General features: G+C 48.0%; 1 protein-coding gene and 1 long non-coding RNA gene across 10 annotated transcripts in view; both read right to left on the reverse strand.

The window, feature by feature from the left end:
- Window positions 1-305: 305 nt before the first annotated feature.
- On the reverse strand, window positions 306-24,712 carry LOC111852369 (uncharacterized). Its single transcript, XR_002840220.2, has 3 exons — window positions 24,563-24,712; window positions 1,199-1,272; window positions 306-417 (listed from the first exon to the last, which is right to left on the reverse strand). It is a non-coding gene; the product is annotated as an uncharacterized lncRNA (long non-coding RNA).
- A 430-nt stretch (window positions 24,713-25,142) lies between these two features.
- Window positions 25,143-27,540, reverse strand: part of tmem260 (transmembrane protein 260) — a 69,875-nt gene continuing 67,477 nt past the window's right edge. For 8 of the 9 annotated variants that reach the window (XR_002840236.2, XR_002840237.2, XR_002840234.2 and 5 more), the window contains 2 exons: window positions 25,765-25,903; window positions 25,143-25,669 (listed from right to left, as the gene is read on the reverse strand). The gene's annotated coding sequence lies outside the window, so the exon portion shown is untranslated. Of the gene's footprint in view, window positions 25,670-25,764; window positions 25,904-26,643; window positions 26,785-27,540 lie in introns of all 9 variants that reach the window. The other variant, XR_011982582.1, reaches the window with a different exon arrangement.

Raw genomic sequence — 27,540 nt, forward strand, 5'->3', positions numbered from 1 at the left:
GCTGGAAGGTGAAGCTCTGCTGAACATATGCTGCCCTGATCGGTGCAGAAAGGAAGCACTGAGCGTCCTGAGATTTTAATAGTGCAGCTTTTTTTGGGGGTAAAACCAACATGGTCCAGCATTTTTCCGCTCAACAGACTGTCAGTTTCTTCACAATCTCCTTAAAGAGACAGGGGTACAAAGACATAATTCCAGGGCTCAAAACAGAGCCAGCAAAGAATCACATCAGTTGAATCAAAACATTTTGATATATAATTTATTCCATATGATACGCAAAAATAAAAAGGTTTTGGCAATATACTGATGGAAAAATGAGGTTCACTGCATGCACGCGGTCAGACTGGAGAGGTGAAGTTAATGACTCCACTAGATGATCCAGGCGATGGATGGAGTGGAATCAGATTGATTGTGTTTCCTCTTCATCCCGCGAAGGCGTGCACCAGCAACGACGGGATACAGGTAATTCAAGGGTCAACAGAAAGAAGACGAGGGAAGATCAATATACTGTATAAAAAACATGCCAGGTGGTGCTGAAAGCAAGCAGAGGAGCATCCAGAGGAAATTCTAAAAGCTGCAGTTATGGCCAAAGACGAGCTGGCAGAAATTAATGTGACATCATACAGAGGAGTCTGAAAGCATATAAACCCATCAACCTGAGACCATTGGCCATCTCAGCTGCCCATAGGCCCCATCCACCCCCAGGGTCCTCAGCAGACTGCCCCTGGGGACAACTGTCCCCAAACGCAGGGCTGCGTTCTAAGTCACCTGAGCAAAGCCAGGATGCCAACCCTGATCTGCAGGGTTCTGTCGTCCTCAGCTCTTAGCTCCTTGATGTAATTACTTGGATAGTAACCCACCTCACCTGCGTGGGGACTCATTTATCAAACTTTCCATTAATTTCATCATGAAAAAATGCACAGGCACAAAAAGAAAAGAATGCACACACAGAAAAAAATATCGAATTCATCGAACCTGGCGTACGCACATATGAATGCAATTTCCGAATGATTAACCGGAACCATCTCGTACGTTCGTGTACGTGCCCAAGCCTGAGATCCCGCCCCGTTGCCACCCACAAATGACCATAAATGGTCAATGCAAATGAAATACATGCTCATATAATATGCAAATCAAGCCTTTCTGGGACCTGATTTGAATATTATATGAGCTTTCAGTTGATTTATCATCATTCACTTACATTTAGCCCGAATCTATCCAGCCAAGCAAGAAATCCTGCTTCCAGCCCCTGGGTGCAAAGTCCGGCAATGGAAACTGTAAATAAGAGACAGAGAGGATGTCACATTTGGGGGCCAAACAGCATCTACCACAAGCAAGAAAATGTATATGACATAGATTTCTAGCTGTTTATTTACTACATGTGTCAGCACATTACGCCTTTGCATAGGCGGTTTTCTGGTACCCTATAGCTAGACAAAATGATTGGTTATGTGTCCATCAGATCCATGCGTTAACACATAGAGTAAGCAAGTAGTTCATTTTTTGGGCTCCCCCCAGTGCAAACATCAAACTCTACCTATGCTACTGCTGTGTGCTGTACAGTTGTGCATTCCATACATACACTTTGATCTGAGACGCCCTTATTGCAATATCAATACAGTCGATTGCCCCAATTACATTACATTAGGAAAAGTGCTGCAAAAGCAGTTTTTAAGCCTCTGCCCACAGTGTAGGAAAACATACATTTAGTGCAAAACAAAGTGCAAAGACATTACACATAGTACAAACAGTGAACAAGTGAAAAATAATCTTGGTGGTCCATGAAGACTTGTTCCCTTCTAATCCTTCTGTTTACATAGTTACCAGCAAGAACACCATTATGCTGTATCACATTCTTGTAACTATAGGCTATTTTTATAAGAGGATCCATGTATTATAATGTCTGATGCCTAATTCACATTTAGTGCAACTAGTGACAATTACAGATATTTTCAATTTATGGAAAGAGGTGACAAGACATAGTATTTGAAATTTTTTCACGGCACATACACTATATGGATAAAGGTATTGGGACACATCTCTTAATCACTGAATTCAGGGGTTTTCATTCAGACCCATTGCCACATGTGTATAAAATCAAGCACCTAACCATGCAGTCAGGTTTACAAACATTCGCAAAAGAACGGGTCGCTCTGCAGAGCTCAGTGAATTCAAGTGTGGTATTGTCACAGGACACCACCTCAGTCGATGTGTGATTTTTTTTCCTTGCTAGATATTCCACGGTCAACTTTAAGTGGTATTATGGCAAAGTGGAAGTGTTTAGGAACAACAGCAATGCAGCCATGATGTGGCCGACCATGTAAAGTAGCAGAGTGGGTCGCTGAGGCATGTAGTGTGTAGAAGTCGCCAGCGCTCTGTTGACTCAGTTACTGCAGAGTTCTAAACTTCCTCTGGCATTAACCCCAGTACAAAAGCTCTGCGCCAGGAGCTTCATGGATTGGGCTTTCACGGCCGAGCAGCTGCATGCAAGCCTCACATCACCAAACGCAATGCCAGACATCGAATGGAGTGGTGTAAAGCACACTGCCACTGGACTCTGGAGCAGTGGAAAAAATGTTCTGTGGAGTGACGAATCAAGCTTCTCTGTCTGGCAGTTTGCTGGATGAGTTTGGATTTGGCAGATGTCTCTCTGACTGCATTGTGCCAAACGTAAAGTGTGGTTGTGGAAGGATAATGGTATGGGGCTGTTTTTCAGGGGTTGGGCTAGGCCCTTTAGTTACAGTGAAGGGGAACTCTTAATTCTATGCTTCCAACTTTGTGGGAACAGTTTGGGGAAGGCGGCCCTTTTCTGTTCCAGCACGACTGTGCCCCAGTGCACAAAGCAAGGTCCATAAAGACATGGTTGGGTGAGTTTGGTGTGGAAGAACTTGACTGGCCCACACCCTGACCTCAACCCCATCAAACACCTTTGGGATGAAACAGAACAGAGATTGCAAGCCAGGCCTTCATGTACAACATTAGTGCCTGACCTCACAAATGCTCTTCTGGATGAATTGGACAAAAATTCCCACACACTTGGGAAATGTTGTGGAAAGCCTTCCCAGAAGAGTGGCAGCTGTAGCTGCAAAGTGGGGACAAACTCCATATTGATGCCTATGGATTTAGAATGGGATGCGTCCCAATACTTCTGTCCATATTATGTACATAAATGGCTTACACAAATAAACAAAATCCCAATAGAGGAAAAAAAATGAAATTAACAAAATAATAATTAAAATAATAAAGTCCCGCTCATGACACAATAGTAAAAATTATATATATGGTGGCCACATTTAACTATATATTAAATCATGGCCATAAATTCATTCAGTAAATCTTACTAATTCATTACCTCATTTTAGTTAAATCGCGGCCACGTTTTATTAATTCGTTCCCACGGTAGATTAAAACGTGGCCATGATATAAATAATTTTTATTGTTATGTCATGAGTGGGGCAAATAATAAATAATAATAATTAAAATACATCCCAGTTCACATTTTTAGATTTACTTTTTTTCACGTGAAGGTTCATGATATGAACTGTTGGCATGGGTGAGGTCATTTAGCTGCAGTTCCCTGCTTTACAATGGGGGTCGCCTTTTCCCAATTTGTCCAAAATGTTGCGTACACCCCCTTCTCAGTTTCTGTAAATATACTCAGTTTTTCCCTGTCAAGTATCGCTTGATGAGTCCGGGCTTTTGCGTAAAATGTTGTATACGCACATTTCGGGTGTCTTTTTGCGCGTACGCAACTTTTATTACTGAGGCCCCTGGTGTTTCTCCTGCAGTTGTTATAAACCGAAGGTGAGTCGTAACTTAGAGATCCAACCACAGATGGAAACTCCAGCTAAAATAAAATGACATGAAGATAATTGAGCACCATCACCCAACCCTGACCCTGACGGTAAATGGACTGCATTTATATAGCGCTTTTCTACTCTTACGAGTACTCAAAGCACTTTACAACTAATGCCTCACATTCACCATCCACACACACATCCACACACCAGTGGCGGAGGCAGCCATGCAAGGTGCCAACCTGCACACTGGGAGCAATTTGGGGTTCAGTGTCTTGCTCAAGGACACTTTGATAGGGTCAGGAAGAACCAGGGCTCGACCCTGCAACCTTCCAGTTGCCGAACGATAGCACTACCTCCTGTGCCACCATCTTCCCCACTGGGCCTGAGCTCATACAACCTAACAGTGGCAAGAACAACAGGAAAAAGGCACCAAAAAGAGCAGAGAACGGTTACAGCTCCCCCCCTGATCACAATGGGATGGAGGGATAGAGGGCGCAGTATTGGAGCTAACAACCTGCTGTATGACTCCCGCTAGCATGGAAGCCGTTTGCAAAGCAGCCTAGGCATTAAGAAAGCTGTATACAGCTTAGAAAGGAAGCACAGTCTAAGAATATGTTAGCAGAATCTTGAAATGAAATGGCAAAACTGGATTCCTGATCATAAGTGGATTGAAGAACAAAACTCTATATACCTACAAAATAAGATCAGATCTGTCTGGGAATGTCAAAAAATAAACTGTGCCCTCCTTCATAAAGGCAAAGCCCCTGAAATCAAGTTCAGGAGAGTAATACAGACTGAAATGTCCGGTTCTGGTGGCCCACGGGCACCAGATAAAAATCGCTGGCATTAGGGGGCCCCCGGGCAACTCCTAAGGAATGGCGCTACCGGACCCCCGGCAGAAGCTCATCTGCCGATGAAAGTGAGCCGGCCCCGGGGTCCCCCCGCACGGAGTGGTGGGGCCAGTGATTAAGGGGGCACGAGGGCAGGGTGGCCCTTTAATTTTGGGCGGGAGGAGTGGGGGGAGGGGAGCGGTGTATCTGTGGCGGACAATGGCGATTACCTTCCTCTTTATCAGTCGGAGAAGGGGCTTTGAGAGAGCAATCTGAGGAGCGGAGGAAATGGCACGACACGGGATTAGCGGCACAACAGGACGGTAAATTAAATGTTGGAGATGAAAGAATGGGGCTCTGACATGCATCAATAGAGAGCAGTCGCTGCATTCTAATAATACAGCCAAGGAGAAATACCTGCAGAGATTAGTGTGAGAGAAAGACAGGAGGCAAACGGAGAGAGAGACAGGGAGGGAGGAAAGATACACAATCAAATAAATGACTTCGGGCGTCTGATGTCGCGTGACAACCCGTGGCGGTGAAGATGGCAAGAATGGTGTGTGTGTGTGTGTGTGTGTGTGTGTGTGTGTGTGAGTGAATCTGTCACACACTGTGTGCTCACAGACGGGCAGCCCCCCCTGCATGACGCTTAGTTGTTTAGCTGACACATTCACCCATAGCAGTTTGCCATTTTTCCCACTAATAAAACTTCACTGCTACCATTCGTATTTAATACCTCCTGCCGCAGCACGACAGCCGGACCTCTCAGCTCATACAGGCACATCCTTAAACCGCAGGATCACCTGCAGCCCTGTTCTTTAAAAAGAAAAAAAACGCCCCACTGGTCCAAACACTTGAGAGAATGAGAGACACAGTGGATGTGCAGCACCGGCTCAGACGTACCATGTGATCTCAGCTGCGGGGTTTGAAGACTGGAACTGAACCAAGACAGCTTTCGGAGAGCAGGGCTCATCTAAGACAATACCTGCTAACAGGTGGGGGGGGGACCTGCATACTCACTTGCAGGCGGGCGCACAGCTCTGCTGCTGCGTGTTTTCAGCTGACTATTGTGTGTATCTCATGTTACACTGGGGGGGGGGGTCTCACCAGGAGTCATTCCTTACACCCCCCGCCCACAAGAGGCTGTTAACAACATTAAAACTCCATCATGACCAGGTTCAAATACTCATATAAACACGGCCTCGTTATTCAGGATCTGGGTAACAAGGCAGACATGTGATGTGTTACAGAGCACGGTGTGCAAAGTTCACGCTGCAAGCAAGACGGAGCTCCCCGCACGACCGAAAGCCGACGGCTGACTGCCGAACGGAATGTTCAAACGGAGACAGCAGCTCCCAGTGCCGCTCTGACAGGAAAAACAAACAGGACAACAATCTCAAACAGCCTCATTAGGCTTCAGGGAGCTGATTGACAAGTATTAAGACTATATGAGGGGACGCAGTGCATAAAGAAACTACAATGTGTGAGCAAAAAAAGAGTGAAATAATCAGAGGGAACGCCAGCGAATAAAAGCGGCCGATTCACAAGTGACAGCTGATGGGGATCGGGGGGGGGGGAGAGCACGAGCAGAGATGATTCTATCAAAGTGTTGCTTTATCTGAGTTATTACTTTGCCGAAGCCGTAAAATGAAGGGGCTTTTGCCTTAATCTCGTCGACAATGGCGGGGAACAAAGGCACACTTACAAGCACTATCGGCTGCAAATATCAAATCGGCTCCATGCACCTAATCCCCCTAAACTGTGCTGTTGATTCAGTGGACCTGGGGTTTCCATGAAGCCCGTCAAGCTAACGCATGCACACGCGTACATGGGCACACGCACTGAATGAAGGCGACCAGCTGTTTCTGGCTCGAACCGTTAACTTTACGGTAGTCCTCTAGCCATGTGACAAACCCACATGCACCACTTCCTTCCCACCTCCTCGGCATCCCGTACGGCCTGGTATTGAGCCGTCAGCCACTGAATCAATAACGAGCCTCCAACCGGCATGGCCCCCTTTCATAGGGACGTCGCTGGTGCCCCACCGGTTCTCCCCCTGAGGGAGAAGACTAAACGGTGCCTGGGTTCAACCGTGTGGTGGGAGGGGGACTCACGCAGAGCACAGCACCATCTCAAATGGCCCTGACAACAGGCACCGGTACCCGGCGTTCCCAAGGGGAGTGGGTCGCTGATAAGAGAAGCCCCGCACATGGGGTAGTCTGTGACCCCATGGGCCTGACATCGGCATGTGGGCGGCCACGTGCCCTTGGGCAAAATGCCACTCAGCAGAAAAAAAATAAAAAACAAAAAAATAAAATAAAACAAAAAAAAAGGCGACTTCATTATCCCACAATGACAGACTAATTATTGTGTTTGTGAGCAACAAATCACAGCACAACAGACAGCATGTCCCTGTCCTGTTTTGAGCATCTTAATTACTTTTTTCCCCCTCTCTGTCACTGTTGTTATTTTGCATATAAAAGCCAGTTGCTAATTGTCTGGTCTATAAATATTCGGCATGCAATTAGCGGCCTGGCCTGCCTTTGCGGCCTGTTATCACCTCGCCTTCCGAAGCGCTGTGCAGCCTGCAAGCTCAATTCCCCGTATCTAATGGCAGCTTGATAGCGGCGTCAGCCCTTTGTTTCCCGGAACAAACGGGCCTCCCGTTTCCCCGTCTTTCTGTCAGCCGGGGTGCATGGAGCGCCCCCTTTTCCCCCAGATCTCCACTCCAGTGGTGGGTAGAGCAGACGCATAGCAGCGACACTCCCCGTTGTGGTGTGCCCTGGCTCCATGCAGGCAGTGTGTCCTCCACACCAGAGGGGGCGCTGTGCGTCAGTGCCGATGTTTTCCGGGAAAAGGGGTCATCCAGAGTTTATATTATGTTAAAAGCTATAGTCCTCCTGCTTTTGTTATACTCCCCTAATTGAGCTGTTTATGAGATTGCTGAAATGAGGTCGTAGAAAAATCACTGGGCCTAAGACAGCCCTCGGCTGGAAAATGGTGAGAGTGGCTGCAGAGCCTGGCTAAATGCCCGGAGACTGTGAGGCAGCGCACAGAAAAATGGACATGGGCCACAGAGCTCCGTAACCGACTCGCCAGCACTGGACGTGTAACACAGACTGCGTGTTGGTACAAGAAATGTGTCACGAGGAGGTCTGAACTGGAAGGTGATGCTGTGTTTACTTTGGGCATCACTAGAGTCGAGGGCTTAAAGAAAGGAATGATGGGGGGGGGAGGTTGAGGGAGGGAAAGGGTGAGGAACAGGCGAAGAGAGGATAAAAAGTTTGAGAGTGTGGGCGAACTTTCACGGTTGAATGCAGCCCAGTCTGATCTGCTGAAGTGAAGATGTGAGCCTCTTTCATCTCCTTCTGGGTTACTGTCTGCTCCAGGAATGAATCTGTCATCTCTGTCGCTCTCACACTGCCTCACCCCAACACCTAACACCGCTTTCATGCCTTCAGAGCACAGGGTGTAGCTATGGAGCCTGTGAGCAGGGCCGGTCAATCTTATAGGTGACATAGGCGGCTGCCTAGGTCACCACCTTATCAGGGGGCGCCAACTTGCCAGCCAATTTCACTTTGCCTGAAACGGGAGGAACGCCAGCAAGGTTGCTTGCCTAGGGCGTCACATTGGCTAAGACCAGTACTGCCTGCGAGACTCGCTGGCTGAGCTCAGATGCAGTAGGTAAGCTCCGAAAGAAAGCAGGGGAAGCGAGGAGGACCAGAAGGGGGAAAAGGAATGCAGAATGAAAGCAAAAAGTGAAGGGTAGCCTGCTCAAGAAGGAATAGCAGCAAATGAGCTGGAGGAGACCAATCAGAAAGGAGGGCGGGGCAGAGAACGGAACGAGCTTGCCATCCTCGAAACTAGTGGGTTGGTCCAGCTGAAGCCCACTGCTCATTAAAGCATGGCTCCAGAATATGCCTAATTGGGACAGCTGGGGCCACGAGGCCCAGGAGATCTGCTAGAAGGCCACGTCGATCTCGGCAGGGGCGGTAGACGGCAAGCTTTTCAAGTCACATGAAAGTTTGGAGGGATGAATGTACCGTAATTAGATTAATAAGTAGCTTAATTTATCGCAGCGGAGGATATCAGCGGCTCCACATCACAGGCAGGCCAGAAGATTAGCCAGATCGCCGTTTCCAGAACACAATTAGCCCCCCGGCACAAAGACCGCGATCTTTCACAGGTTCATACCGAACGGCCTGGGATTAGCAAACGTGTTGAATAATCACGGCTGCCCCCGCTTGCTCCGTTCAGCTTTGTTGTAGCTTGTTGAAGTGGGGGGGAGTTTGCTTCATCACCATCTTTTATGCAAAACTTATTAATAATGTTGCGATGTGACAGGGCACTGGGGCAGAAGAATCATACCTGTTTCCTGATAATTCAGAAGCACACGGTAACTCAGTCAGATGGTAATGCAGAAACACGTGGTGATTCATGGGTGCACGGTAATTCAGAGGCACACCGTAATTCAGAGGCACTCAGTAATGGAATGGCATGCAGTAATTTTGAGACTCAGGGTCATTCAGGCTCATGCAATAACGCAGAGACACACAGTGATTCAGAAACAAACAGTAATTCTGAGACACGGTAATTCAGAGGCACTCAATAATGGTGAGACATGCAGTAATTCTGGGACACAGGATAATTCAGAGGCACGTGGTAATTCAGAGGCTCAGAGTAATTCAGAGGTACACGGTAACTGAGAGACACTGGGTAATTCTAAGGCTTGGGAATTGGAAGAAAGCTGTGTTTGGTACTGCGGTGATACGCAGCTGCAGGTACGCCAATTCCATCTCACTGTGGTCCCCTCATTAATTTGGCGCATATTAGATGTTAATTGGTGAAACCCACTCATTTGAGCCACGTTTAACTGAGCATGTTGAACGCTTGCTGTGATTCCTGAGCCTGTGCGCCAAAGGGCCGGTGAAACACCTGCAATGGCGATGAGTCAGACCAGGGACAGGTGCGGCTCTGCTCATGAAATATGTTCCTATTAGCTTACGATTTGTCACAAATAAAATGAAAATTTAATACTGGACTCAATAATTCTGATGAACCAATCATTCAATTACTTCGTTGTGCAAAGGCTAAGATAGATTAAGTAGGTAAAACATGAATTATAATCATTTGCTAATTGATACAATGATCATTGTATTATTCATTTAATGGCACTAAAATTAAATAAAAAGCAGAAACACCTTTAGGCCTAATTATATGTTCACCATTAATTATTGCTAATACAAATTTTGTTTAACGCAAATGAAAAATTACAGAGAACCAGTGTATCAATTTTTTAGCATGCTTTGAATTGCACTATTTATTAAAACAGGAGTTTAATCATGGCTAATCGATTAAAGGCCAGACCGGAACCACAAATTCAGCACGCCTTCCAGTTCCTTGGCAGTGTGGAAAAGCGGCAAAGGGAATTGGGATCTGATAGGAATATCCATATTAGAACTACAGTCATCAGATGATCGGCGAGATCTTTTTCAGAAGGTAGCAGCTATTTGTACACCATGCACTACAGGCTATACAGAGCTATAGACTTGACACCCCTAGCATTCAGGCCAGGGCAAGGTTAGAATGAAGTCCTGCAGATGTAGGTTTGACAGTCTTGCTCCAAGACCCCCATGTGTTACTGTAACCCGCCCCTGCTATTCCTGCCACTTGTGTACATAAAGTGGGCCTTTGTCTGCCTGTCAGCTGAGGCGCCTGCCCTTTGTCAGACGTATGCTGGCCAGTTAGGACTACGGTGCCTGCAGCCCCTGGGGACGTGTTCCTCAGTGGCTAATTGATTGTCCCGAGAATCCCGTCCGACCGGCCAGGAGTGACAGGCAGCCAGAAGTTCAGCCTCTGTCTGGTTATCCATCCACTCAGGGCATAATCCAGTGCTTCTGTATGAGATCGATGAGAACGCAAGTCTCCTTCTCTCACGGCCCTTACCCTGATTCCCGTACCAACGCGTCGGAGGAGCGCCTCTCACATGCCGCAAATGCTCCCCAGCCCCGGCCTCCTGTTCCGGCCTTCGGAACCACAGCCATATGCTGCCCTGACACTCGCCTCTGTCTGATCAGCAGCATCGCCGGCACTTGGCGCGTACCTCCAGCTCGTCGTCTCCGGGGGAGATCCCATCATTAATATGGGCCTCTTGTTCAGCAGCTAATGTTTATAAATTGCTCAGCTGCTGCTGCTCGCTGGAAGACGAGCCCTGTTTACCCTCGAAAGCTGGTAACTTTTACATTTCCTGCTGGTCTGCAGCCACAGCCGGCCGATTATCCTGCGCGACTATGCAGCTCCATGCATCTGTAATAATGTGCACTGAGTCAACATGTTCCACAAGGTCCCCCCCAGCCCAGGTCAATGCCACGCCCCCCTGATTCTGGACCATCATGCTGGAGAGGCCGTTGAGCAAAAAATTGGGGGCGTGGCCATCCCAGCATGAGTGACACCCCCTTTTTCCATCCCCAGGTTCAACTGCGATTGACACACACTCTGCAGTGGCTGGACTCTCCAGCCAGCTCCTATACCCCCATCACACCCTCACACACACACGCTCAGCCTCTCTGTGACCCACGTGACAAACACAAAGTGACAAAAAAAGTCACACTCTCTGTGTTCTCTGGCTTTGCGCAGTACTTTAACCCAAATGCATTGAGTGAACATACCAAAAAAAATAAATAAACGAAGAAAACGGAAAGCCCAAAAGTCTGTGTGCGCCATTTGTCCAACCAACAGGCAGCAACAAGCATATGGAGGGAAGGAAAGAACTGTCTGCTGATGTCATAAACTGAATTTACATGTTTATGAGCTTAGTGAGAAATAAGGGAGGGATGAATAAAATGGCCTTATGTCACATGAACCTGGGGGGTGCAGGGGGGGCGGGCTGTGTCCTGTTCGGTGGTAAAGAGCAGGGCAGCGACTGAAGCCTGGCCACCTCACGCCAGTCCCCAGCCTTGTCCACTGGTGCTGCTCCTTCCTCCGGGACGACAGACTCCACCGGGCTCCCATACAGCCCCACCGAGCCACAATTAGAGACCCCCCCCCCCCCGCATCAGGCAGACAGCTGGTACACCCCCTCTGGGAATGCCAATTAAGTTTGTAAAACATTTAGGCAACAAAACTGTACGAGGGCAGCCGTGGCACCGGGGAGCGCCATCCCCAGCTCCCCAGAGCAGCTCCCCATCTGTACAGGCGTGGAGGGACATGCCGGCCCACTGGGCGTCACACTGCTCGTCATGCTCAGAGCAGCACTGCTGAAAGCTGCACTGCGGGGAGAATCGCAGTGTTACAGCTTCACTCACTGGCACCAACTCTTCCTGTCCGTCTGTCTCGTACAGCCACCTATATTCACATTCACAAGAATATTATAACTGCAATTATATTACACCTCACAAGCATGAACAGTTTTAAATTTCAGCTGGGAATACGACCAGTTGTAACCATCTTCCAGATGCACACGCATAATCACAGACATTGACTGAAGACGAACTCGTCTTTTCATTTGTTCGTGATTTTGCCAGTTTCGTTCTTGTGATAGAATAAAACAACCAATGATGGAAGCAAACGACGCGCAGCAGGGGACGCTGGGACACCGTGGTCACCACCCAGTGCTGCCATGACCTCACCCGAAAGTGGCCATCTGCACACGCGCTCCACCCGCCAGTCTGCCCACTCTCGCAGCATCCTATCTGAGTTATAACAATAACAACAAACAACAGCAATAATAATAATAATATTAATGTGTTCATTACAAAGGGCTAAAACTGCCTGACAGTCGAAAATCAAGAAAAATACATGTGATAAATCACTACTCAATTTGAACAAGTACTTAAAAATGAGCCATTAAATCTGGGCAAAAATGCACCCAGTCCACACCAGGTTTTATCACATTTATCACTGGAGATGCCCTGTGCCTCCTGGGCTCAGCTCCAGGCTCACAGGAGCCCAGCACCGGAAAATCAGTTTATGGATGGATGGAAGAATCTGTGGACTGTGACGCTTCTCCTGTATTTTTGACACAATGTGCGCTTCCTCCCCCAACCACATGGGGTGCTATCTGCCATCAAAGGCCTCCTTACATATTCCTGAGCCCTCTCACCGCATCAGGTCCCTCTAATAGGCTTGTCCAAATCATCGCTTGATGTTTGGCTCCAGGAAAACTTGACAGGATTAAGACAATAAGTAGGCATTGAAACTAACATGGAAACCTGGGGGAAAAAAATTATACTAAAATAAAAATGGATGCCCTTAGCGATCTGACCCACGCTCTCCCTACCCTGGAACGTTCGGGAATCAGCCCACTCTCATGCTGTTTAAGCAAAACGCGAGCACACTGACAGATGGAGTGACAGAGTGAGTAACTAATTAAGACAGGAAGGGAGAAAGATCCACTCATCTTAAAACAAATTTTAAAAAAATCAGACACCCTCCTGCCGGTGGCTTTCCCCCCACGCAGCCATATCCGTGCTCTGAGCATCTCTATCACTGCTAATTAGCTGTGCAATGATTAATTTGGAGGTTAAACGGAGTTATTTCTTGTAATGGTGTTGCCTTTGAAAGATCTCTCATTATGTCAATACCTCTCTGTTTGAATTCCTTTAAGACAACATTGTCCCAGAGAGAGGTGAGATGATGGGAAGAGAGTCACTGCATCGTAATGAGTGGCATCCCGGTCGTGGTGTGCTGCGGCACAAGGGTAGCAGTGCCTCTCATATGGACACAGGCACACTCACGTGCACGCTCACATGAACATTCACATGCACACTCACATGCACGCTCACATTGACATTCACACTCACGTGAACATTCACATGCACGCTCAGGCACACTCACAGGCACACAGAAATGTAGTCCGCTTGGTCAACTCTGAGAAATCAGGGCCTTTCTGGAGAATAGTGACCCAGCTGGTCTTGGCCCAATATCCAGCAGAAATATTAAAACTCTAGTCAAACAAGTACAGTCATGACTTGGGGTATATGAAAATCTTTTATGACCTAGGGGTTTAATAAATGTATAATATTTAGCTTCCTCCCCTATATACACCAATAGTACAGACACACATTTCTGTTTTTTTCAGGGGGAGAGGGTGCAAAGGCCAGAAGGATTTCCAGCTCTGAAAAACACCCAGTCTGTGAGACTGGTGAGGAGTTGAATTGGTTAAGACTCCTCGGCCAGTAAATGAGGCAGTTCAATGTTAACTCGTCACTGAGTCTCAGTCTATCCTTATTTAACATACACATACCATAAACAGAAGGCTTCTGCATGGGATGCCACCTGCATCCAGGCCTCTCTGATGCATGACCGTGCATGGCCACTAGGGGCAGCGCAGCACATAAAGTTGTCAAGACCTGCCACCTTTCTCCAAAGTCCTCCTGCAGGTAGTGCAGTCTGCTCTGGCATAAAAGTGAGAGAGGGAGAGAAGCACCTAAGAGAGGCTCATCAGACCGGACATCATAACCACATGAGCCACGATCGACCAGTCAGCTCTGTGGCTGCTTATTGCAGGAGATCCATGCATCATTTTCTCATGCTGCTTTTCACCAGCAGTGTTTCCAAGGGAACCTAAATGTCATAAAAGCTTTGATAATTTGATATTAACCCCGTGTCACATCCCCACAGACAGGCGTTTCAGATGCCAGGCCCGGTAATGATGTGAGATACGGGGCTCCCTCTCTATCAGCACGTTGCTCTTATGGATATTAGTGGTGTTGCCACCTTCATGACTATTAAATCCCTGAGGTATGAAACAGTCAGAGACATCGTGGTACAAAAGGAGTGTAATCTTCCAATCCACCATCTCTGTGTCAGGGAATTAATATGGAAACAAGTAAAATCGATACTGAGACCGTAAGCAGGAAACGTGGGTGATGTGGCCCGATCCGAAAGTCTCGGTCTCACGGGCACCACTGAACCAACTTTTCTATCTGTCAGAGTTCCATTCAGCTGTTCTTCACACCACATTATCAGTCAGGCCCCTATTAAATTCCACCAGTGAAGCCTCGCACATTCGGAGTACAATTTACCAGAAACGTTAATGTCTTCAGTCAGATGAGTTGAGAGGTGAGAAAAAAATATACATGCATAATTGGAACGAAGCACTGACATTTCTCATAACTCAAAGTTACAGCTGGACAGAGTAACACTGTTCTTATACACGAGTTCTGTACATTTCTGAAACTTTCACCACGTCCGTTTGCCCATGTGCAGCAGTATCACCCACCATCTCTCCTACTCTTTCACTCCCCCCCCCCCCCGTTTCTCTGGCCATTTAAAAAAAGTAATGGGAGGGTTTTTACAAAATCCACTATGGCAACTGCGTCTTACACAAGAATCACCACAACTAATGGGATCCACTCCATACAATATGGAACATTAATATATATGTAAATGAGTTGAGAACACAGGCAGCGGCTTGCGAAGGGCCCTGCCTCCGCCCTCATTCCCGCCGCATCCCCCAGGTCCGTTCGCCTCCGCAGACTCCCAGTCCATGTCTGTGACACAGACGCCCCGCTGAGATCTTCAGAGGTGTTAACAAGTGCCGTGGCAAGGAAGCACGACACAGGTAGCTTTAATGAGTGAGGAGCTATGGGGAAACTAGACGTTTGTGGAGAAGTTTACAAGAGGTAATAACTATTTACACTGGGGTAAGTGTTTATTAGCCTTAACTAAGTTGAATGTCCTCCATATGTTATAAAATGGATGCCCCCCATCCCCCATTACACCAAAAGAGGCTTGCAGAGATGTGAAGGGCGGTTCCAGTCGCAGTCCATGTGGCACCCCAGGAAAACTTCACTGCTGGCATCCCGCTGCCCGAGACAAAGTTAAACTGGCTGGCTAAGTGGACGCCCCCTCAGAAGACGGCGCCCCAGGCGGCCGGCTGCCGCTTCCCGGGCTGACCGGCACTGTGAAGCTGTAAAGCTTTTCCAGCTAACTGTGGAGCTGCAGTACGATTTTCCTCACAGACGGCAAACTGCAGCCTGTCAAAAGCCAAGCGATTACTGTTCAGGCCCAAAGGCACCGCGAGCTCACGCTTGTAACCTGGAGGGCAGAGTGTTTCCCAACCCCACACACCAGGATAGTGTGTCTTTTCCACACTGATTTTAACACTTATAACATTGTAAGGCACTTGGGACACATATTAATAGCTATAATAATAATAGACACGTGCTGTATAATAATATTATTTGAATGGGTATTAATATTATTATGATGGTTGACATTATTATTATTACTATTATTATTATTATTAAGTACGTAGTCATAGCAAATGTATGGAAGGAAAAGGTAAACTGGGGGGGGGGGGGGGTTTAGATATAGTGTTTTCTGGGGGAGGGGCTGTGTTTGTTACGCCAGTGGGGTGGGACTTTTCCCCTAGGGAAGGTGGTGGTGGGAGTCCAAGGGTGGGGAATTGGTTTTGGGGGTCGGGGGGGGGGGGGTGCAGGTCGGCTGTTCAAAGCCAGGCCTGTGCATTGTTGGGCAGTCGGGGATTAGGACTCTACAGGCTGCAGAATTTGCCTTCTAATTAAAAAGGATAAAGAAACTAGGAAAAATAGCGAGAGGCACAAGAGGGAGAGAGGGGGGAAAATGGAGGATAGAAAGAAAAAGAAAAAGAAAGAAAGAAAAAGAAAAGGGGAAAAAACTGTTTGTAGTGTCACTTCTGTGGCCTGTATCAGAAGACCCAGCAACACTGACTGACTTTTAGCCCTTGCATCTCACCCTCACTCCTCCTCTTCCTCCTCCCTCAGCTCCCCCTCTCTCAGCGTGTCACCTTACTCAGACCTGAAGAAAAAAAAAATGCAGCCAAGAAAAACAAGCTGGGGAACGCAGGGCTCCTGTGCGTTTGATGGGGGGGGGGGGGGGGAGATACAGTGGAGCCTTTGTCAGGGGATTTAAGGCCCCTGCCAGAGACACGGCCAAAACAACAACAGTAACTGAACGGCCTCTTATCGCACTCCCCACTATTGTTCCCTTTCCATGGTACTGGATCTTCAGCGCGAGCGAGAGGTATCCTGACTCAGAGAGGTGTGCGTGTGGGGGGGGGGGGGCGCCTTCACGCACGCACCACGTGAGAATTTCACTGGGTCATCGGAGTGCCTTGTTCCCCGGCACGATTGCGGTTTCCGCGTCGGCTCCGGCTCGCCGCCGTGGGGTCAGCAGTGGCCAGAGCACGCTGGGCAGAGGACGGTTCGGAAAAATAATTAAACGAAAGGAGGGCGCTCGAAATTAAACACGTAGAATTTGCATTTTCAGCAGAAAAGGATTAACTTTAACAACAAGCTATTTGAGATAACACCCCCCAGATTTTTTTTCCCCAAGCATACAATTTTTCTGAGAATAATGTTGACCTCTTTTAAAAAGCACTGCGTCCCATTCTATTTATTCCAGATAAGAATATCTCCTTCTGTGGGGTACTGAGTATGCGACATAAAATATTTAATTTATGAACACAACCTCTGTGTGGATAGTTTGTCAGAATAGCAGAAGACAAACTCACCCTGGTTCTTTATGGGCCACAGTAAGCCTGAGACCCCATCCATTCATTTATGTCCATTGTAGTGGACATGTTGTTTTTGCATCTATCTTTTCACTGATGTAAGGAAACATATGTATTCCTGTTGTACACTAAAGAGGACATGCTGGGAAATTTTAAATAAAAATAAATTTGAAAAAATCTAAATTGTAAGATGTCTTATTTCCTCCAAAGACAAATAACCTATAATTGAAGGATATTTTTTTCCTTGGGTCTCAGGAGGATATATGTGGATTGTATTGTGACAAGCAGGTATAAAAAAAATTTGGACGGATGGAAAATACACTGGGACACCCTTTTATTTTAATATAGTAATTGGATACATCAAATTCAAAGACTCAGATAGGCAGTTGGGTGCAGTCCACCAAATCAGAAATCACCAAATCAGAAATCACCAAATCAGTCCCTCTAGAGCTTGATGGGCATCCTAAAAGCCCTGTTATGTCCTTTGTGATTTTACAACACAATACTTTTGGAAACAAGTATTTGTAATTTGTATAGCGGCTACTATGTTCAGTCTATATTGCCAGTAATATGTTTTGCACAATTTCCAAGCATGACATTTGTATAAACATCGTAAGATAAATTTTTGAGACAAATTATCACAAAAAAACATTTTAGCCTAAGGATGTTTTTTCTTTCAAAATTCTTTTCATATTTGATAATATTCACAGCATGCATTGCATGTTTTATTGCACACATATGTTACAAAAGGTTTTGTGTTAATGAAAAGCTGACCAGTGGAGGTGTCAATTTACAAGGAAACCCAGGCCCTGCTCTCGCAGCTCCTGAGCACCACAGCGCTCTCTGAATCACACTCACACGGCACTTAGCGCCTCTGCTGTTGAGGGTGTTTACATTCTGAGCTAATTATCTGCAGCTTCGAATGAGCTAATTGCTTCATTAGAAACATGTCAGCCTCTGAATGGCCATTTTGGGATCATGAGTGACAGAGGGAAGCACTTTGAGTGACTGAAGCTAGGACTGTCAATATATGGGCATGCAGAAGGTTAATGATAGTAGTTAGTGTTCTTGATATGTAATATGTGTACTGTATATACACAGGGTGACGTTAAGGGACTATAATGCAACATATGCTTAGGGACATACAACACAGCATTGCTACAAGTCCAGAAATGCAAAAGAAAGTTGAATTCTAGTCTGGGAAAAAAAAAATACACTATTTTATGACAATTTAAGCTGACATTAAATGGTATTTTGAACAGTATTGCTGAAGTAATATTACCAAGATAATTAAACTATGACATCTGAATTAACGCTTGCTGAATTCAGCAGGGATGCAAACGGCAAACTTCGCATTTACCATGGCCGGACAGCGGCTTTCAGAGAAACGCGTGGATGTGACAACGCAGCAGTGGCTAGGGATTAAGGCCGGTGGGGCTGCGGACCGGCAGGCTGCAACCGCGGGGGCCGCTGCATTGGGCCGCATGCCGAGCGATGGGCCGGCGGACGCATATGAATGCCAGGAGGGCCTGCGCACCAGCGGCAGGCTGAAGCAGGACAGCGGGAGGCAGTAGGGATCCCAGTTTGTGTTTTCGTTTGCTCCCCCCGCTCAGTCCCACCTCGCCTCCTCTCACTGGCCAACTCACCAGCCACCAGCTGTTTCATCCCCACACCCCCGCCACCACCTCTGCCCGCGGGGGGGTCCGGCTCACCCCGGGAACCCCAGAAAATGCCGCGGCTTAAGCGCCCCAACAGCCTGGCTTCTCCCCAGAACACTAGGGGGTTAACGACATGCTGGCAGGAACAAGATCGCCCTCCACCCCCGGTCCGCCCCAAGCCCACCCCCTATGCTCAGCCGGCCAGTGACGCAGCAAAGCCTCGCATACCGCCTGCAGACCAGCGCTGCCACACACACACACACACACACCTCCTTTTATTTCAGCCAATCTGATCACACTGCTAAGCGTGACAAGCTCAATCTCTGCCGCCTCACTGATCAAGAGCCTCCCAGTCAGAGAGGCCTGGGGATGAGCAGGTACGGACTGAGGCGCACTGAAAGAATCTGCGGCCAGCCAGAGAGGAGATTAAATGCCAGGCCCCGCCGCTGATGTCCCAGGAGGAGTAAGGTGTGGGGGGGGGGGGGCAGTGCCCCAGCCAACTTGTCGTCATAGTGGGACCAGCACATTCATCTGTGTCCCCCCTCCCCTCCCATCTCATCTCAGCCTCCACCTGCCACCTGCCCAATGAAATAAAGGAGGCCCATGTAGTGCCCCGGCGCCTCCTGCCCAAGTCCTCGCCTCCTCTTTTTAAGGAGTGGCTGCGTGTGGCTCCTTTTGGCGCCTGTGTGTCCCTGTTACAGTCCTGGTTGTTTTCCAGGTGGCCAAATTAAAGTGTGTCCCAACTGAGGCAGGAGGTTAGACTCTTGTGTGTTGGGATACCTGATGAGGTCGCTGACATGGGGCATATTCTGGCCTTGAAGGCCTCTCTCTCTCTCTCTCTCTCTCTCTCCCTCTGTCTCCCTCTCTCTCCCTCTGTCTCCCTCTCTCCCTTTCTCTCCCTGTCTCCCTCTGTCTCCCTCTCTCTCCCTCTGTCTCTCTCTCTCTCCCTCTGTCTCCCTCTCTTTCCCTCTGCCTTACCTTACTTACCTATCCAACTACTTTTTTTATGACCATTGACTGGAGCACGTAAAGCAAAATCTTCAGACAATGTTCCTTTGGTACAATGATGAATGGATGTCAAAGCTAAAGGGAATTTAATGCAATTTGAAACGCAACTGAAGTTGCTATTTGAGGAGAACCCCGGCCCACTTCATGGCTAATTGGTGTGACTAAATTATAAAGTAACTTCAACTAATAATTAGAGCATGTTCACATTTTACCAGCCACGCTCACAATTAACCTCCCTCTACTGGCAATTTGCAATTCTGGTAAATCCTGTTATCAGCAAATATACCACATGGCAGTGCAATGCAGTCCTTCTCCAAACACCAGTCGGGGAAATCTGTGCACTGCTAGATGGTCAGGAAAAGGAAAACAAAACAAACGACCCCTATCTTCTCACAGTAAACATGGCAGCCCTTCACAGTGGCTCCAAGCTAAAGTGGAGTGACTTCAGACTGACTTCCATGTTGTCGCTCAACTACATGCATTTTTGCATGAGCTGAACATGGCTGACCTGCCGTTACCCATCCACCCAACCAACAAGAGGGTACTTCTAGTCATAAGGCTTCAGCAAATCCATATTAGTGGGAGATAAAACTGTACAATGTCCAACAGTGAGGTAAAGATGTCATGCACATAAAAGTAGAGGGAATTCTGGGTCAGGAAAAAGGGAAACAGCACAGATAAACACGAAGAACGATGTGCCTCTGTGACGTTGGGTATTCAAACACCTTTTTGACTTGCCTAGGTTTAGTTGCAGTTTCCACGCCATTAGGCTTGAGCGATATGAGGCTATTACAGTACAAACCAGTACTTAGAAATCCCAAAGGTATTTTTTTAATACCATCAAAAATACAGATGCTCCTATTTCTATGAAATTGATACAGAGATGCTATATCGATGTGACACAGTGCACAGCATTAACGGTGATTGGAGCCTCACTTGTTTTTTTTTTTGTTTTTGTTTTTTTTTTAATAAATTAAAAAAAAAAGATCAAGGAATGTCGCACTTGGGTAGGTTAATGCTACAACACCAAAATGCACCGGGAATGTGCTGGAGCATGTGTGGCATTTGTGAAAGCGAGCGTGCATGCGGCCACAGATGGGGCAGTGACAGTGATGTCAATAAAAGAAGGGCGACCTTCTTAACTCTTCAGCAAGGAGCTGTCTCTTCCTTTCCATAGCGCTCAGCTCCCAAACTGATGAGCCTGTTTAGGTTCTCTCTGATTCTGGAGTCTACAGTAGCTTACATGATTTACGGCTCTGTTTTTTTTTTTTGTTTATTATAAATATCGTCATGTACCGTATACCAGGAAGAAATGTCTAGAAGTAATGAAGGTATGAAAAACTAGACACCACCGAAGTCTATAGACCATCCTGCTTGGGTCTGGACTGCTGCTCAGCTGCCCCAATCCCCGCATCCAGATCATAGAGATCCTATTCTGGGATGGCAGAAGATTGAGACGGGATGCTGCCGGAGGGGCAGGGCTCCCAGAAAGCCTGTCACCCATCCAGGATCCACAGAGCCTGGCACCGAGCCCGCTTACATTGTGCTCACTCATTCAGGCCTGCTGCTGTTGCCATGGGGACATGTAAACCTGCATGGCCCCTGGAGGAAGGGAGGTCTGGCGAAGGGGCGGGGGGTGCCAGGGCCCCAGGGGGCTGGGGCTGGGGGGGGAGCTACAGCATCAGGGGGTTATCTTCCACTGCAGACACCACCAGGCCCCATGCAGGGGTCTGAGCCTAGGAAGGAGAAGCTGGGGCGTCTCACCTCCCGTTACCCAGAATCCTAATAGAGGAGCTTCAAAGGGAACACGCTGACTGCACAAAGCGCCTTTCCAAACCACAGTTGTTTTTTTTTGTTTAGCTTTTTTTTTTTAATCGCAGGTTTCATTCTGGGAAAGAGGTGAGACCTCCCCTATCTAAGCCTGTTTCCACTGGTGACCCATCCCTAGGCACAGCCCTGACCTTCCTGATTGTTCCAGGCTGCAAGACAGCAATGTGGGGCTCCAGCCTGTCCACCAGGAGCCCCCCCCCCCCCCAGCCCAGAGGCAGAGCCAGCAGGGGCAAGCTGAGCCCGACTGGAGCCCGGCCCAACGTGGTGATGGCCTGTCTGCCCAAGCACTGCACCACACACACACACACACACACACACTCATGGGTCACTCCTACGCCGGCGCCCTGGCACATGGATTTCAAAGGGATGCGCAGCTTGTCAGAGCCCGGCCTCCCCCCCCCTCCCTCCCGACCGCGCGTCCCACCGGCGGCCTCTCTGCTCCAGCACTGGGCCCAGGCTGTCACGCTGCGCAATTCCCACCAGCGCCGCCTCGCTCGGGGCCCGGGAGGAGGGGGCGGGACGCGGCCCTGACACATTCGACCCATCTGCGCCTGTGTCTCGCCATGCTGAGAAAGTATCACCACTCGGTGACTCCGTGGGGCCACCGTCATTATGCTGTCACGGGGGGCTTCGTTCTTGGCTGCACCCGGCCGCCGTCACATGCCTCCCCTCCATAACGACGCGGACATGGAGAGCGACAGCTAAAGCGTGGCGCCTGAACATGCTCGGAACACGCTTCCAGATAATGGTGAACATGGCGCCTGAGTGGGTGGGAGTCTCCATGTGGCTGGGCCCCGCCATCGCCATGGTGAAACGCAGAGGTGATGCGCGTTCTTACCGGCTGATAGAATGGCCAGCCGCTCCCCTCGATCCCATGACCGCCCGCATCACATAGGCGCCCTGTTTGCCAGGTAGCGCCCACAGAGCGGAACGACGGCAGGCTGTGTTTTAATTGGGCAGTCCCCACCCCCGCCCCAACCTTACCCCACCCTGTGCCCCCACCCCCACATGATCCCCCTCCCCCCTTCATCGCCCCTTGCATGGCATTTCCCTGGCAGTCCGGCAAATTCCTGCCCCTCCCAGGCTCCACATTCCCGCGGCCGGCCTCCCCGCCTCGAGCCCAAGTGCGGCGGGCCCCAGTCTGCGGCTCCAGCCGGCACCACATTCCAGTGCGCGCTGCCCCGTCCCCACGGCAACCAGGGGAGAGAGGAGAGAGGTGAGGGGAGATGGGGGAGGACGAGGGAAGGCAGAGGGAGGGATAACGCTGTCGCCAGGGGAAGCGAGGGGCACAACCGGTGCCAAGAGGGACAACGGGAATTCAGTAATATAATTTTTAGAGATAATGGAAAGGGGAGGGGCAACTGGGGGAGGGGGCAGGCTTGGATTAAGAGTGAAGATGTGAGAGCACTCTGACAGAACACCTGGCAAAAGACTCAGCACCCGCACTCACAGCCAGTGTCTCATATCCCTCACCCGGTGCCATGAAGTCGGGTGACAGAAGCCCATTAGCACAGCACACTGGACAGGTGTCATGGCAGAGTCGTCAGAGATGCTTACATCCAGCAGGTTACGCGGAGGTCACTAAAAGTGCCCGTTTCCTTCACCGATTTAAACCGGTGCACTGGCAGTGCTGACCTCGCTAAAAATACCTTCTGTAGTGATTAGACTCCCTGTAAATGCTTTCAAGTTTAAACAAAGGAAACATGTCACTATAGCAATCAACAAAACAAAGAAATAGTCCCTCACACAGTATTATGTAACACACGCACTGTTATTGATAGTAAACGGCCATGAACACGCCATGGCGTTTCTACATACACAACACTGTGATAATAGTCTAGATTAAATTATATCTGGGCACCTGACGTCTCTGTCATGGACTCCACAGAGTTCCTCTCTCTCCCCCCTAAAGATATATTAAACTTGGCAGACACTCAATCATGCGAGCCGCGTAAATAGAGATGGAGCGCTCGACATACCAGGAGAGCGGACTGATGTCTCTCTCTTTCTCTCTGTTTAATTTTGTGTTCTTACCCCGATCGCCGCAGTTGACAGCTCCAGTAGCACCAGGAGCCGATCGCCGTCCCCCCGTTCGTCCCCACCTCCCCACCCCCGCGAGCGGTCCGTGTTTACTCTCCTAATTGCCGGGGAGGGGCTGCTTGACGGACAGGTTTGGGGGATTCCCAGCCGTGTTCCTCCGTCGGCCCGGGGCTGGGAACCGTGGGCATACGGACGCTGTCTCCCGACGAGATGGGAACATCCAAAAGTCGCGGGGGAGCCAATACTGGCAAAACGTCGGGCAGAAAAAAAATGAAATTAAAGAATTGAGAGGAATTGGCAATGTCACGACTGATGGGGGCTGCGTTTGAAAAGCCGACGCGGGGAGCTGGGGGCACCGCCAAAGTGTCAGTCACGGGAGCGGGCTTTGGATGGGGAACAAGCTCTGACAGACTCACAGGAGAGCTCAATTTCTCTCATCGCTCCCACTTCACCAGCATATCATCCACATCCGGCAAATGTTAAAATGTTGCTTTAAAAAAAAACAACTACAAAAGTAATTACTTTATTGTACTTAAACGCGTCGAGTGTTTTTGCCGGGCCCGCCGCTGCCGTAACGCGTTACAATTTTCGTGAAGTGCGAAAGGTTTTCCTCAAAAACGGACGGAAAGCCTGAAAGAAAGAGCTGAAAAAATAAAGAATTACCCGAATTTATGTTAATCAGTTTCTCAAAATTATTTAGGCCTATATCTAGCAAATCCCTGAAACGTTCACCGCGCTCGAGAGCGAAGACAAGAAATAGTACGAGAAAACATGAAGGGTCACAGCTGCGCAAACTGCGCCATTTCTAAAGTTATTATGGGGATTATACACAAAGTCATACAATGTAGCGTTTTCAAAGGTGTTATGAATGCTTCCCGGAATCCAATTCAAATCAGGCGTTACCTAATAAGCCTGAACAAATCCTCCGCAGCGAGTCTCCTGCCTTTGAACTCGCTGCCTGAGAGCGGCCGGTCTGCAGGGCAGGTTTTGCTGCAGCGGGGGAAACACCTCAGCGGCTCGGGCAGCGCGTGCCCCTCCGGCCTCGAGCTCCGGGGAAAAGTCCGCTCGCGCGTGCTTAATGCCCAGGGATCCGCCGATAAAGCGCCGCAAACGCGTGCGTTTGAGAGGACGCGCCGGCGCCTCCGGAAAAATCACTATAGGGATGCATTCGTGTAGACCGGCTGCCGTTCCGTCTCGGTTACTTTATTTTGTTGATAAACAACTTCGGGAGGCGATATTCGTACTATACATTTCAAATGAAACAGTTAAGTGCATCACTGATGACCCTTATAAATGTTTCTATTACCAGCAGGCCTATACTAACAAGATTCCTAAGATTAAAATAATACATTACGCCTATAGAGATGAAAAATAATTTAATATTTCTGCCAGCGGTCTTTCGGTTCCCTAAATAGGCTAACACCACGTTGCTCTTAACACGATGATTCTGGCAATAATCACACTGAAGAATTTTTTTGTTTGAATACATGTTTATTTCTGCTGTGGTTTTACAGTTTGAGCAGTTATGTAAACCAGACTGGTTTATTCATTCTATTTGTGTGTGCATGTATACACACAAACAGAATAGACACACACAGAAATTAAATCACAGTGCAACTTTTTAAAATAAAAATATCAAAACACATTTTGTGTGCAAAAAGAAATAAAATAAAGAAGTTGCAGAGGTGAAACAGGAGGCTGTGTACTCTTGGTCTTGGTCTCTTGGTCTCCGTTTACCTTGTGGCGCAGCAGGCCTGCGCTCTCATCAGTGTGGATTGAGCTTGCCCATTTATAGAACACTTGTTTGGAGAGGGTGGTGCTTTGAGCGGCTGTGTGACAATGGGCAACACTTCACCTGATGTTCAAGGCAAGCCACTTTATCTATGTACCACTGTTGGGGAGTGCCTTTTCTTATAGTGTGGGGGAGTTATCTGCCCTTTCTTTGTCCTCAGGAGAAAACAAGCGGAGGCCCAAGCGCTGCTCATGTCAGACCGGAACCACACTCTCACCCTGATCAGCGAAACAAGACCAGAACCAAGGTTATGAACGACGGCTGTGTCGACCATGCCTGGAACGGGTGTTGTTTCGGCCATGTTGAAATTCACCTTGAGGTTCCAGATGCCCCGCGGCTCCCGTTTGCGTTGCCCCTCCTCGCCAGATTCGTGCAGGCTGAGCTCGCCTTCGTGTATTGATATTTGGAATCAGGAGATACTTAATTGAATCCATTTGTTTGTGGTAGAGCCCCTGTGCAAACACAAGACAAATAATTACAATGCTGATTAATAAGCATAACACATTAACGGCAGGAAATAAATCCATAGCACGAGCACAGAGGAGCTGGAACCTTCCGCCATTTCTGTCGACTTCAGTTGTTGATTGTCACACGCATAAGTCCCCGACATCCAGGTCAGGTGTGTTTAGAAAGGGCATAAGAGAAAAGGAGATTAACTGCCTTATCCTTTCTTTTTTGGAGTTTCATATGAGAGGAGACTGATTAAGCAGTGTGAGAAAGATGGTGGTGTTTTAGGGAGGGAAAAACAACCAAGCGTGCTCCTCTTCTGCATGCATCAGCTTCTACTCCCTGGTACCTGCGGATGTGCTTTAGGTCTGTGTCATGAAGTTGATGCAAGTATCATATACATGTTTGTCATTGATCACCTTAGACAACTGAGATGAATGCAAGAGACTACAGTATCCTTGACAGGGGAACGGACAGTGTCAGCACTAACTGTCAAAGCATACTGAACACATGTTTATCACTGTTGGTTTCCTTAGCATTTAAATTTCTGTTTCCAGTTTAAGCACCGATTTTATAGGTGAAAATCAGGTTCAGCACCCCAGGGCAGAAAATTATCCATACTCTAGTAGTGCAACTCTGTATTCTGCCTTTCCGGACATTTCTACGCTGCTAGCCAAAGGGACACTTCCTCATATTAATTATTAATTTCTTCACTTATTAATCACAGGATTGTTGATTATCTGACCATGATTCTGATTTTTCGTAATCCTGCACTCAAAGCAAGATGCCGGCATGCATGCAGTTCCCATGATGCTCTGGGAGCAGTTAGATTCTGTGTTATCGCCCATGTCTACAGAGGATGCCTCAGTCCAGCACAACTTACCTGCTGGGGGTAGAAAATGGAAGAAATTTAGACATGATAAATGAAATAATGCAATGTTAACTATTTCAGTTATGATTGATGTTTAATTGACTAGGCGATTTAGAATTATTCATATTTAACAGCTAACAAGTGTTGCAGATGACACTTTCTAATCACCGAATGCAGTGTTTGACTCAGTTGACTTGTTTAGATGGCCATTACATATATGAGCCAAAAGACAGAGAACAGAATGATAAGATCAACTCATGAACATATGAAGGTTTCATAATGAAAGTAATTGTAGTTACAGAAGACACTGATGACTGTTCAGCCGTTTCTTCCAATAGCTGAAAAGCGACCAGCAGAGCTGACATGTCAAAACAAGGAGCCGCTTTCCACCTTTTCACTTTTCTTTGATTGTGTGCTCAAACTCTGAAGCGTGGAAGCGCTCCGTATGCGCGATGGCTGAAACACACTGCGTTTCAAATGAGTGCTTTTCAGAGAGACTGCAGCAGTATCTTCCTAATACACACGTCCCATTCACAGCTCTTGCAGAGCAACCGTCATATTCCAGATTCAGATGTAAGGTGTGTGATGTGGCTGATGAGCTGAAGATGATTCTGTCTGTTTCTATTGAATGATCTACACAGAGCCTGTGAAACACGTGGGGAAAAGGGTCAACTAAATATTAATGGAAAACCTTGTGACCTTTTTTTTTGCAAATTACTTCATACTAGAAAACGAAGGACCAGTTCCCTCCCCCTCTCCACCACCATGGTT

This window comes from Paramormyrops kingsleyae, chromosome 14, assembly GCF_048594095.1.
Source record: "Paramormyrops kingsleyae isolate MSU_618 chromosome 14, PKINGS_0.4, whole genome shotgun sequence".
NCBI lineage: Eukaryota > Metazoa > Chordata > Actinopteri > Osteoglossiformes > Mormyridae > Paramormyrops > Paramormyrops kingsleyae.